At 39.6% G+C, this 12,330-nt stretch overlaps 1 protein-coding gene across 2 annotated transcripts in view; it reads right to left on the minus strand.

Moving 5' to 3' along the window:
* The window catches only part of Fbxl17 (F-box and leucine-rich repeat protein 17), a 458,236-nt gene that overhangs the window by 212,174 nt on the left and 233,732 nt on the right, over positions 1-12,330 (minus strand). The window lies entirely within an intron of this gene.

Below are 12,330 nucleotides of genomic sequence, written 5' to 3' on the forward strand. Positions count from 1 at the left end.
CCAAAACTTGAGAGCCTTCCCACACAATAAAGAAAGCTTCAGTCAAATCACCTGGAGAAACACCGTCGGACTCAGAACTGGGAGCCGTGGTAAAGCATGCACAAGCAGGGAGGGAGCTAAGAGTGCTTGACTGTGGTGTCTCCGGAGGATGAAGCTCAGGGATGCCCCATCCTGCCCGGTGGAATTCTCTGCTGGCCGGACCCTAGGCTGCTGTGGGAAAGGCTACAGGAACATGGCTGTAAGTGAAGACCACTATTTCAGGACACTGGTATACTGCCTGCCTCCTTTGCTGTTTTTCTCTAAAGGGGATTGTACTGGCTAGTTTTCTGTCAACTTGACACAGCTGGGGTTATCACAGAGAAAGGAGCTTCAGTTGGGGAAGTGCCTCCATGAGATCCAGCTGTAAGGCATTTTCTCAATTAGTGATCAAGGGGGAAAGGCCCCTTGTGGGTGGAACCATCTCTGGGCTGGTATCCTGGGTTCTATAAGAGAGCAGGCTGAGCAAGCCAGGGGAAGCAAGCCAGTAAGGAACATCCCTCTGTGGCCTCTGCATCAGCTCCTGCTTCCTGCCCTGTGTGAGTTCCAGTCCTGACTTCCTTGGTGATGAACAGCAGTATGGAAGTGTAAGCCGAATAAACCCTTTCCTCCCCAACTGCTTCTTGGTCATGGTGTTTGTGCAGGAATAGAAACCCTAAGACAGGGACCACCTAAAACATCATGGTCAGGCTTCAAGTTTGAATATACATTACCACACAGGTGTCTGGTATCCTGAAATGTTCATGTCTCTAAGCAAATACTCTCACATTTCCCATAAAACAGCTGTACTGACAGGCACTTAAAATACCTGGGATGTGTCTAAATGTAACAAGGGAAAAATTGAGGGAGCAAACAAAAATATTCTCATAATCTTATATAAAGCCTGACTTTAAAGTAAGTTTGTGTGTTTGTGTGTATGTGCTTGTGTACACATATGTGCATTGAGACTTGGAAAGAAATCCAGTTTTTACATATTTAGCAAAATGCTAAGTGTATTTTACATGTTACCTAAACATTTCTATAAATTCTATATGGTATTTATAGACATAAAATTAAAAATATATTGACTGGAATTAGTGAATTCTGATCAAGCAATTTCATTGAAAATGGAATGAACTCTTCCTGCAGTCCTGACTCAGCAGTTTTACTAAGATGCTAAAGAAGATTAAGTGCAAGTCCTTATAGGTTCAGACTAGCCTTTGATTTCATCTGTCCTTCGCTGCCCCTGCTAATGACCCCACGGAAAGTGCTCTGCATCAGGGGAAAAGTGTTTCCTGCTGGTGCTTTTGGTGATCGCTCACCTGTTGGTACTGACATCATGTCTGTAACTGTCTAGCTATACACTGCCGAAAACCCTTCTCGTCAACCTGTGCTCCTCAAGTCCTGATTCATGGGAAGCCACCCACACTCTCTTCTCCCTTCACCCCCATCTCCCAGGTCTCCTGCTGCTCTCTTGCAGACTGCTGTGTCCCAGGGTGTAACTTCACCCACCCTCCTCCTCACTATAATACGACACATGGACGTGATTCACTCTTACCCACCCTTTCATACTGACATCTACACATATCAGCTGAGTCTGCACTAATTAAGGGTGGATATAAGACAGACCTAACTCATCCCCACACCTTTAACTTTCCCACTAACACCATCAAAGGCAGGCAGCAGACCACACACCTACATTCACTCATACAACTTTCCAGAAAAATGTGCTTTCTTAGATTAAAAGTTTATCTTCATTAATCTCTTTCTTCTCCACAATGAATTTAGTTACACTAAGATGGCTTACCCTTAGCAAGGAGAACAAGGCAGAAGCCTCATTCCACAGAGAGCTTCTCTTGCTGCCATGGCTCAGCCCCACCTCTTGGATGCTCATTCTCTGGTCTGACCATCTATAGTCACATGACGCCTAAGAAAATGATTCTGAGACATGCATTTTAAATGCCCAGGTGAATTATTTTTCTGATTTGCATACTGAGAGGCCGGCAGACTTCTCCACAGCTGATCTCTGTTGTTGTTCTTTCCCTCACTGGGCTAGTGTTAGAATGGTCTAGAACAATTTCTGGCTGTCCACAGTTTTGTTACTCATCCAGTAGGGTTTATAACTTGAAATCCAGGTCAAGAAATTAAGTATGTTCACGGATACATATTTAATTAAAGTCTCGGTTGCTGGTGGTGCAGGTGTGGGCTTCCCTCAGTCACTTAAGCTCTCTGGGCTGCATTCTTCCTTTTTAAAAGCCATGGGAAATGTTCCTTACACATCAAGAACTCTGAGCTCCCCAGATAAAAGCACGCATGTGCGTGTGATGTGTATTTATTGCCTGTCTACTGATGAGAGGTGGTGGTCTTCTGCTGGAAATGGGATTGGAGATTTTGACTATAACAGAGAAGAAAGGGCCACAAATGAGTAACAAGCAGTCAGAATAAAGAAAATTGAAAAAAAGGGCAGTGTTTTTAACAAACGAAACATCAGTTATGAAACTGGTGGTTTAATTTGGTATGCTTTCCACTTTTAAAAAATTGAGCTCAACTGCATGTATAATGAGCTACAAGCAGAAGGTACATTAAGTAGTACATGAATAAAAAATGACCTTTTCATTTGCTCTTCCGTAGCTTGGCATTCCTATATTATTAAAATATAATGTATTAAAGATTAAGTAAGCATATTAGCATACAGACATCATGCTTCTGTGGCCATGGACATGACGGCTAGCCAATATAAAGACAGAAATCCACCCATGTATATTCATAGTTTAATAAAGTAAGTATCAATTAAAGTGAACACAGGCCTTCTAACAACAATTAACGTCAATTATTTCTCCGGGTATTGGGAAGAAGGCAGTGAGCAGAGACTCCTGAAGGGAGCCACAAATAATAATCACAAAGCAGTCAGTTGCAGGGAGAAGCTGAATTTCATGCTATAGAAAACTATTAAAGAGCTAAAGTCCCTGGCCTAATGCAATGTATCACAACAGTCCAGAAATTAAAAGACTGAAACAATTTTCATGATAATATTTTTGAAACTCAGCCACTTATTAATTACATTTCATCAAAAAATCATTATTTTCCTGTCACTTAAAATATATAATAGATGTGCAGTGTTGAGAAAGTGCACAAAGAATTGTAAAAGCATGATGTAAAGTTATCAAATCCCACAGGCGAGGTTTCCCTTTCACCTCGCGTATAAACAGAACAGGCTCATAAAAGGAAACACAGAATTAAGAAAAATGAAAAAACAAAGCAAAACAACAAAACAAACAAAACAACGCAGAGAACTGACACCGCAAGTTTACTGCAATTGCTGCCACCTACATATACTCTTTTTTATTTCACTTTCTTTTGTGTTTTGCTTTTCCTCTTTTTACATCTCAATTATCGTTATATTATAAAGACACAATCTTCTGGCATGCTCTTTTCAGTTATGTGAAGAGTATTTTTTAAAGGGTGCATGTTCATGGAAAGTTATTTTTATTTTTCTCTCTGAGCACTGCTTTCGCCTCTCATGGTGGAGAGTAGACATGTCTTAATGTACACAGAGGAGGTTCTGTGGGACCCGGGAAGGAAAGGACACAGTGCCAGTGACCATCCGGAAGGTCTGCCTTCGCCAGGTCACGTTCTGAAGATTTTAGCCCTGTACTTCCATTACTACAAAATGTTGTGGAGTAACCAAGAATAACCTAACAGGTAGCTAGCAACTTCCCAGTGCTGAGCTGAGCTTCCACAGACCTGAGCTGTCTACTCCCTCCACTGTAGACCCTGCCGTGTGTTCAAGGAACGGCAGCACAACCCTTAGTCAGCAACTAGATAAGACAGCGCATCTCTGAACTGCTCCTGGTCTGTGCATCCAAAGGGCGGGCCTGTGTGAAATTGATAAAGTGTGTGCCAGAGAACAGAACTCATTCAAATATGTACTTACTAAAATCAGTCAAGTTGATACTTAATGTCTTTAAAAGGAAAGTGAGTAGGAATCACACAAAGCATGCTACACTGAAATCGAAGGTCCATGTTGTGGGGTACACTTCTGTTTGCACTGATGTAGACGTGAGCAGAGCGTTAAAATAGATATGGCTGTCTTATGTTCTCTATGGTTTCCTTGGATGGAAAAAAAAGTGATTTTATTTTTAAAAGTCAGCTTGCTATAAATAAAATTTATCATGTACTGATGTATTATTTCTCAATTTCTTCTTCATATTATCTCTTGGAGATAGATGGCAATAACAGACACATTAAAATGACACTAAAAGCCGCTTTTTATAGTTTTAATTATTTTTTCCTCTTTGGTAATAAAAATGATGGGGTGTGTTTGCATGTGTTATATATTGAGAGGCTATAATACTGTTTAAATATTCATAATTGTGGAAATAACTCTCACTTGGTATTTTGAAAATAAAATAGACTGTTTGTACTCCATTTATATTCTGCCCCTCTATTAATGCATATTGTGGGCACACCTATATTGATGTCGATCAATCACTACCGTGCCTCTTATTAAGCCCTGAAGAATGCTGCAGAAGGACAATTTTCCTTTACGAGTCCATTAGGTTTCACTTTCTGAGAAATAATTTCACAATTAGTAATATAGGTAATGAGCATTGTTTTTCCACTGCTCTTGGAACTCGGACTTTAGTAAAGCCATTGCACATGTTCACTCCGTGTGCAGGCCCTCCTCCTTGGCACATGTTCACTCCGTGTGCAGGCCCTCTGCCTTAGAGTTCCTTCTAAGAAACAAAGACCACATGGATGACCCCATAGCCATGGAGCAGACATGCCTCCTGAAGTCCCACAGGGTCTCACAGGTCTCCTGAGAGCTGCATTTTAACAGGGTTTCCAGTGAGGCTGCATCCCTCCATGGTCCAGAAGACAGAAATATGGAGTTATTGATGTGCGTGCTTGTGTGTGTGTGCATGTATGTATGTGGGTGTGTCTATGTATGTGTGTATTTATGTGTATGTATGTATGTTTATATCTATGTACATGTGTGTAATATATACTTCACTCACTGCATTATAAGATTATAGGACTTATGATAACCATGAATTTAATATTAAAGTACTTGAAATAGTTCACATACTATTCTTAAAGATAATAGTATCTTTTATTAACTACATATAAATTTTTCTAAATAAAATGAAATCTGTAAAACATGTTTCAGTTGTATAGTTTGAATCTACAACTTGAGAGCACTATCAAATATTCAAGCTTCTTTTTAATATATCATTTTAGGAGGCAAATTGTTATAAATTTCCTCCATTTATTACTTTGTCATTTAGATTATCTTGCATATTTTCACAAATCTGTAAGACTTATGATTTTTAAATATTTAGCTGAAATAACAAATTTCTTATTTGGATTCTTAGCTCTTCAAAACAGAATGGATATAGCTTTAAGATATCTTACTGATTGATATAAAAAGTAATTTTGACAATTAAGTATGAGATAAAATAAGATATTCATATCTTGAAATTAAGCAGGAAACATTTAAAATGTAAAGGCTGAGTATCAGTATAAATAAAATACATTGTATTATTAAGGAAAATTATTTTCCAAAAATGAATTATTTTCTTCTTATATTCATGATAAAGGTCATGATGATATGATATAACATTGATTCTACACTGTGTTTTTAAAAAGACCACTATAATATATCTTATTTTTACTAACTGAATATTTTAAAAGAGATGTGATATACTCCATTAATAAATTATATAAAATAGAGTAAGCTCATTATATAAGTATATTAATTTTGTATTCATACAACATATGGGATTGAGTCATACGAAATGGAGTTAATATTCACCTCGTATTAATTTATTATTATATGTATATATAATTTATTATCATATATACATACATATATATTCTTTTACCTTCTTTCTCAGAAGTAATTTTACTCCTATGAGTTAATGCTCTCATACACAGTTTGAATTCAAACATTACTGGATAAATGGGCAAACTGAAAACACTCCTAAGGTAGTGATAAAATGAAAAAAAATTTCTGTGCATGCGTCAGTAGAAAAGTAAAGGGATAATTGAATTCACTCGTATCTCTGTTCATATAACATCTGTCCCCAAAAACCGGAAACTGAACTTACGGCCCGCGTATGCAGCAAGCGCTCTATTCTAGGTTGCATCCTCAGCCTCCATCTCTTGCTCTATTCATGCATTGTTGTAAGATTTTCAACCCCTTAAAGACCACAGCATCTTTAATAGATTTCCTATTCATAATTTTGTGCTTAATTCCTTAAGGTGATAGGGTAAATGTAATAAGTTATAGGCCTCAAGACTTAGGTTTGCTCCTCTCTATTTCTTAAATACAGTAAGTCCACCTTACATGACGGGTCATTCAGGCAGGAAAAAAAAAGAATTCATTTACAATGGTAAATATCTGTCACTTGTGAGGAAATTAAAATAAAGTCAACGGTAAACTGAGGACTTACCATTAAGAGTATAGTTCTGAAGTACATTTTATAGTCTAACCAATTATGCAGTGAGATCTAACTACGTATCAGTGTGTCTTCTCCAGTGGGAGCTTCCTCTTCTACCTACCATGCTTGGACACTTCCTGATGGTTAGTGGCTAGTCTATGATGCCACTTTGACTACGTGGGCCCACATTTCACAGCCCCTCATTGCCCAGACAGACTATGGAACTCAAGAGAACAAACTGAACAAACCAATCTGTCATTTCTCACCATTTTACTCAGCATGCTAAAATATCATAACCGTGTTCATTTTTTGGCTGTGTGACCTAATGTGTTCACTTTAAGATGTGCATTAATTAAAGGATACATAGAATGTTTGATAGCAATTAAATATTTTGACATATTCATTTTAGTAAATTACCAAAACTCAATTATTTTGAAATACTTTCAGTCAAAGATGTTTTTGTTAAAGCTAGCAAAAAAAAAAAAAAAAAAAAAAAAAAGAAAGAAAGAAAGAGAAAAAAATTAGTGTTTTTAACAACAATAAAATATATATAGTTCTAATGGCAGCAGACATTTTCTGAGAAGTCTTAACCCAAAGTGAAGGCTTATGCTAGTGGGAGCAGCGGATCCCTGGAGGATAGCATTTATAATGGTAATACTGGCTTAGGTCAAAATAAAATTTAGGGAAAATACCAATCTTGGACATGGATAGCTGAGGGCATGGTGAGAATACTTTCAGCATGGGAACTCTCAATGCCTGATTTGTAGATAAAAGAGATCCCCAGCAGACCCTGTCGAATGAGCACCTGCAACACAGAAACAGCCACTGCACACATCTTTAGCTTTTTATTTTCTTAAGCTTTAGAGGCAAGGCTATGAGAAATAAGAATTACAGGTATCCTAACGATTAGTACTCAGATAAACTTTGGTAAACACTCATCTTAGTAGATGTTAACCTCTTTTGATTTTGGGTGACCTGCATCTGCTGAGTGACTGACTGTCTTCGGGGTTGCTAGGATGGAGCTTTGTAGTAGAGCTTACCTAGCGTTCAGTGTCAACAGCATGGACAATTTGCCTTTTGGTTTGTTGGTTTGTTTGCTTGCTTGCTTGCTTGCTTGCTTGCTTGCTTGAAATGTAGATAAGAATTAGAAGAGGCCAAGCTGTGGCCTACGTAGAGCCTTCAGCCCTATGGACTATAGCATTCACAGTACTAGAAGGTGCCCAGTCTGCTAAGGAAGGAGAAAACACCAACTCAGCTACAAATTCTTCAATCTACAATGATATACTAGTGCATTAGTGGTATAAAACTTGTGAGTAACCAGCCAATATGGGGTTGGATTTAAGGCCGACTTCATGGGAACTCATCCCTGCCAATGCTCAGTTGGCCAAGAACCTCAGAGCAGATAGGCCAGGGACTTAGGGAAAACAAAACAGTTTGGTTCTGCTATCAGAACACAGCCACAAAATGAAACCTAATGGAATTCTGCTCTATTCATGTTGATAGACATACATATAGGTCAGTATTTCGACCAGCCATCATCAGTGAAATTTTCTTCTGCAGCAAATGGAAACACATACAGAGTCTCACAACTGGACAGTATACAGAGAGTGAGCACTCAGTCCTAAATGGCACCAAAGCCCTCTTCTCTGGGTTCAGGAAACCTTGTGGAAAAGGAAGCCAAGAGTCTAAGAGGATGGAAGGTATGAAGAGAATAGGGTGTCTAAGCACACCATCAATGATGCACATAGAAACCAAAGACACTGTGGCAGCATGCACAGTTCTTTCATAAGCCTGCGCCAGATGAAGTCCCAGCACTGAGAGAAGTGAACACAAGCCCCCATGCCTAATCCAGAAGCTACCTCCAACTAATAATCACTACAAATGAAAACTCAGTTTTCTCCATGGGAGTCTCAGTGGGGACAGGAACCACTCTTAAAAGCAGGCCCCATACCCAGAAGTAGACGGTTGAAGTAAAGCAAACCCAATGACATCATTTGATGGTCTCTGTCTCAAAAGGTTTTGCTAGGGCTGGTTTGTTCTCTCCCTCTCTCTGTTTGGTCCTATTCTGGTATATTTAGATCGTTAACCTCATTTTACACACACACACACATATATATATATCCTGCTTGCTTCCTAAGGAGGGACAGAAAGGATGTAAATTCTAATGGGAAAAAGGTGAGGGAGAAACTTGGAGAAGTTGTGAGAGGGGAAACCATATCAGAATATACTGTATGAAAAAAGAAATGATTTTCAGTAAAAGAAAAATAGAGGGAAAAATACTGCCATAGGTAAATGACTCTAAAATCTATCTTTTACTTTCATAGAATGAATACAAAGAATTAGAGGCAGCCAAAGTCAAAAGGACAATTGTTAATAAACTGGGGGACAAATTTCTATAACGATCGCCAGTCATTTTTTGTCATCTAGATGAACTTTAAAATGTTATGAATTATTCTTCTTTTAATTTGTGTTCTTCAAAATAAAATTTTTATTTCTATAAGCAGGGAGAAAAACTAATTAGGAGACCTAGAGTTAATTTAACAAGTTAGCATATGTCTATATCTAGGCTAGACAAGAATGCATATTTTATTTTGAAAACATGAATGTGACGTACATATATTTAAGTCAAAGAAGATAATGAGAAATGAGTGGTGTGTGTGTGTGTGTGTGTGTGTGCGCGCATGTGCAAAAACAAGGGGACTTTTCAAACAAAGGGGACTTTTCAATTTTGGGAGGAAATAATTATTAAAGGCTACTTTTTATTGTATGTATTAATAGATTTTCATGTACATGTTTTGTGCCACAACAGGCATGAAGCAGAAACATAAGCTCAGTTAAGAGTAACAATGGGAATCATTTTCATTAGAAAGCCAGAAACTGTAATTCAAGTGAGAGATCTGCCTGACCAGGGAGGAAGTCAGACCTCTTCTTCCTCTTAAACTAACCAGCTGGTAAAGCAGATGTCTCTTTGCCTCCTTCGTTTCAAAAGACGCCATGCCCCTAACAGCTGGGGGAAGACAGAATGAGAGCTGGTGACTCCTAATGTTGATCACTGTTCTTTTAAAACTCCCCCCATGCAGATGCCTGAAAATAAGGTTACAGTGCTGAGGACCTAAAAACATCTTGAAGATAGAGGACACTCCCTTGGTCTGTAGAAACAGTCTCATACAGAAACTGTCCCCTCTAAGTTAGTGCCTTCCTTTTGGTGTCTGAGTGACTGCTCTACTGTGAAGAGACACCATGATCATTCAAGGCTTACAAATGAAAGCATTTAACTTGCTTGCTTACAGTTTTGGAGGTTTAGTTCGTTATCCTCAAGGCAGAAGCACAATGGGATGTTAGAGAAGCAGCCACATCCTGATTCACAATTGGGAGGTGTGGGGGAGGGGTCGCACTGGAAGAAAGTAAAGAGAAACTGTGCCTGGCACAGGTTTCTGAATCCTCAACACCCCCCCCCCCCACACACACACACACACTCTTTCTCCAACAAAGCCACACCTCCTAATCTTTCTCAAATATTGTCATTCCCTGATGCCTAACCCATCAAAGATCTGAGCCTATGGGGATCACTCATATTCAAACCACCACACTGTCCTAAAGGTGTTTGTTTGAATACATGGCATATATATCAAATTAAAATACTTTGAAGTTATGGTATTTAAGTATAAGTATTTCCTAAATGTGTTGACTTGATTAGCACTGACAGTTTTCATGAGGACAGTGCTAATCTCTAAGAAGTGTACAAAGCTCTTGAAAACCACTGCAGTCTTCAGAAACATTCATTATTAGAAGGTATTTAACAGACTGTCTCTATTACTTACAGTTTTATTTTTCATGCTGAGAAATCCAGAGTCCTTTTCATCACCACATTTAGAAAGAAAAGTCCAGAAAATGAAAAGTCAACAGAGGTGACTTAATCAGGATGTACCATATCACTACAACTGCTTTGGAGCCAGGGAATGAGAAGCAGCTGCCTGTGTTCCTGTCATAGCTATTGAGTAAATCAAACAGAGCTCGTTATGGTAAACCCATTAGGGCACACCGTCCTCAACTGCTAACATCTCAGCACTTCTAACAACAGAGATGTATTGACGTTAACATCACTTAATTAAAACACAGAGCTTGCTTTGGACAGCTTCCTCTACCTCTGGTCCTTATTATGTGCACAGGGGAGCCTGAGAGAATTAAGTCTGACTAGTTCCAGAGTGAGCAAACCATAAACTCCTCCAAACACTGAGATCCAGGCCCAGAGCATTCACCACCCCGTGCCTGCACGTGCAGTGTGGCTTTCCTTTAAGGAAGCACCTTCCTGGAAATAAAACGCAATCCTCAAAGAACGAGTTCAGATATATAAACCCTAGATGTTCCATAATTTTGCTGAAAAAGCAGATAGAGAATGTCTGAAACATTTTATTTAATAAGCTGAATAGCTGAGGTTTCTCAGTAGTGAAAATGCAGCCGCAATTACATAGAAACTCAAACACTTAGACCAAAACTCTCAAAGCGTTAGGACTTCCTCAGTTCCACCACTGAGACCCAGCTCCACTACTGCATGCATGACCTGAGCGCTAAATCAGTGCACTACTCAAGTGTAGCCTGTGACTTGACTGCCATGCAAGAGGCTTCAAGGCACGTCTCCAAACAAGGAGTGCAGGTCTGAGGATTGCAAGTTCACCACATTTTACCTATCCTTATGGTGTCTGAGGTATAACACTGCTCTATAATGGCAGAACAACCCACTTCAGAACGGAACAACTGAAAACCAAAAGCTCCATTTGTGTTCTATGTCCAGTAAGCTTATTCCAAATTAGACACGGAACAGAAGCCATCACTGCCGTCTCTGCCTGTGAGGGTCGCTGGAATGCCTGCTAGCCATCCACTGTTCATCAGCCACCTGATACCACTTTAGTTCCAAAGCACTTGGTCCTCGGCTCTCCCTCCTCCCCTCCCCTTGTTCTTCTCCTCCTCCTCTCCCCATTTACTCCCTTTCTTCTTTTTTTACTCTTTTCTTTGATTCTCAAAACATACTTATTAAACTGTTCTTTGCATCAAAGCAAGACCAGTACAGAAAAACCACAACTGAAATGGAGACTTAGACAGCCAAGTCCCAGTGGATATATCCAGGAAATGCTCACGTGCCTAGGGTTCAGGGAACATGGCAGAAGACAGGAAGGCAAGAGCCAGAGGACCAGGGACTTGGCTGTGATGTCATATCTCCTAGTGATGTCAGAAGTTATACTCATATTCCCACCAACTTACCAGCCAAGCGAGGGTGTCACAGGGAGCACACCAAACCCGACAGAGGCCCAAGCCCTACTGAAAGAACCATAGCAACAGAGTAAAGCAGGGAACAGGAAAGGTGGTCGCTCCTCTCAAGGGAAGAGCACACCAACTGGCTATCCAGGGCGAAATGATCACTCCTAAAAACACATACCACCATATGGACTCAACAGCTAGGAACATGCATGCTTATACAAATACCTATAAGCATGCAATAGCAATTAGTGAAAAGGAGCCCATGGATTTGATGGAGAGTGGAGAGGGGTATATGGGAGAGTTTGGGGGAGGAAAGGGATGGAGAAATGTAATTAAATACTAACCTCCAAAACAAACAACTAAATGAAAACTTGCTTCCTAAACCCTAAGAGAAACTCCCGTCACACTTGCCCATGCCTTTGTGAGTGTAAACTAAGTCATTCAGAGTGCAGCCCTTTCTTCCCTGTCTTCTGTTTACTCATCCCTACATTAAAAGTCAAGTTCCAGCAGCAGGAGAGATGGCTCAGAGGGATTTTGTTCCTGCAGAAGTTACAGGTTCCATTCCCAACTCTCATACAGTGGCTGACAACGTAACTCCAGTTCCAGGAGATTTGAC

This window comes from Mus musculus, chromosome 17 (genome assembly GCF_000001635.26).
Source record: "Mus musculus strain C57BL/6J chromosome 17, GRCm38.p6 C57BL/6J".
Classification (NCBI taxonomy): Eukaryota; Metazoa; Chordata; class Mammalia; order Rodentia; family Muridae; genus Mus; species Mus musculus.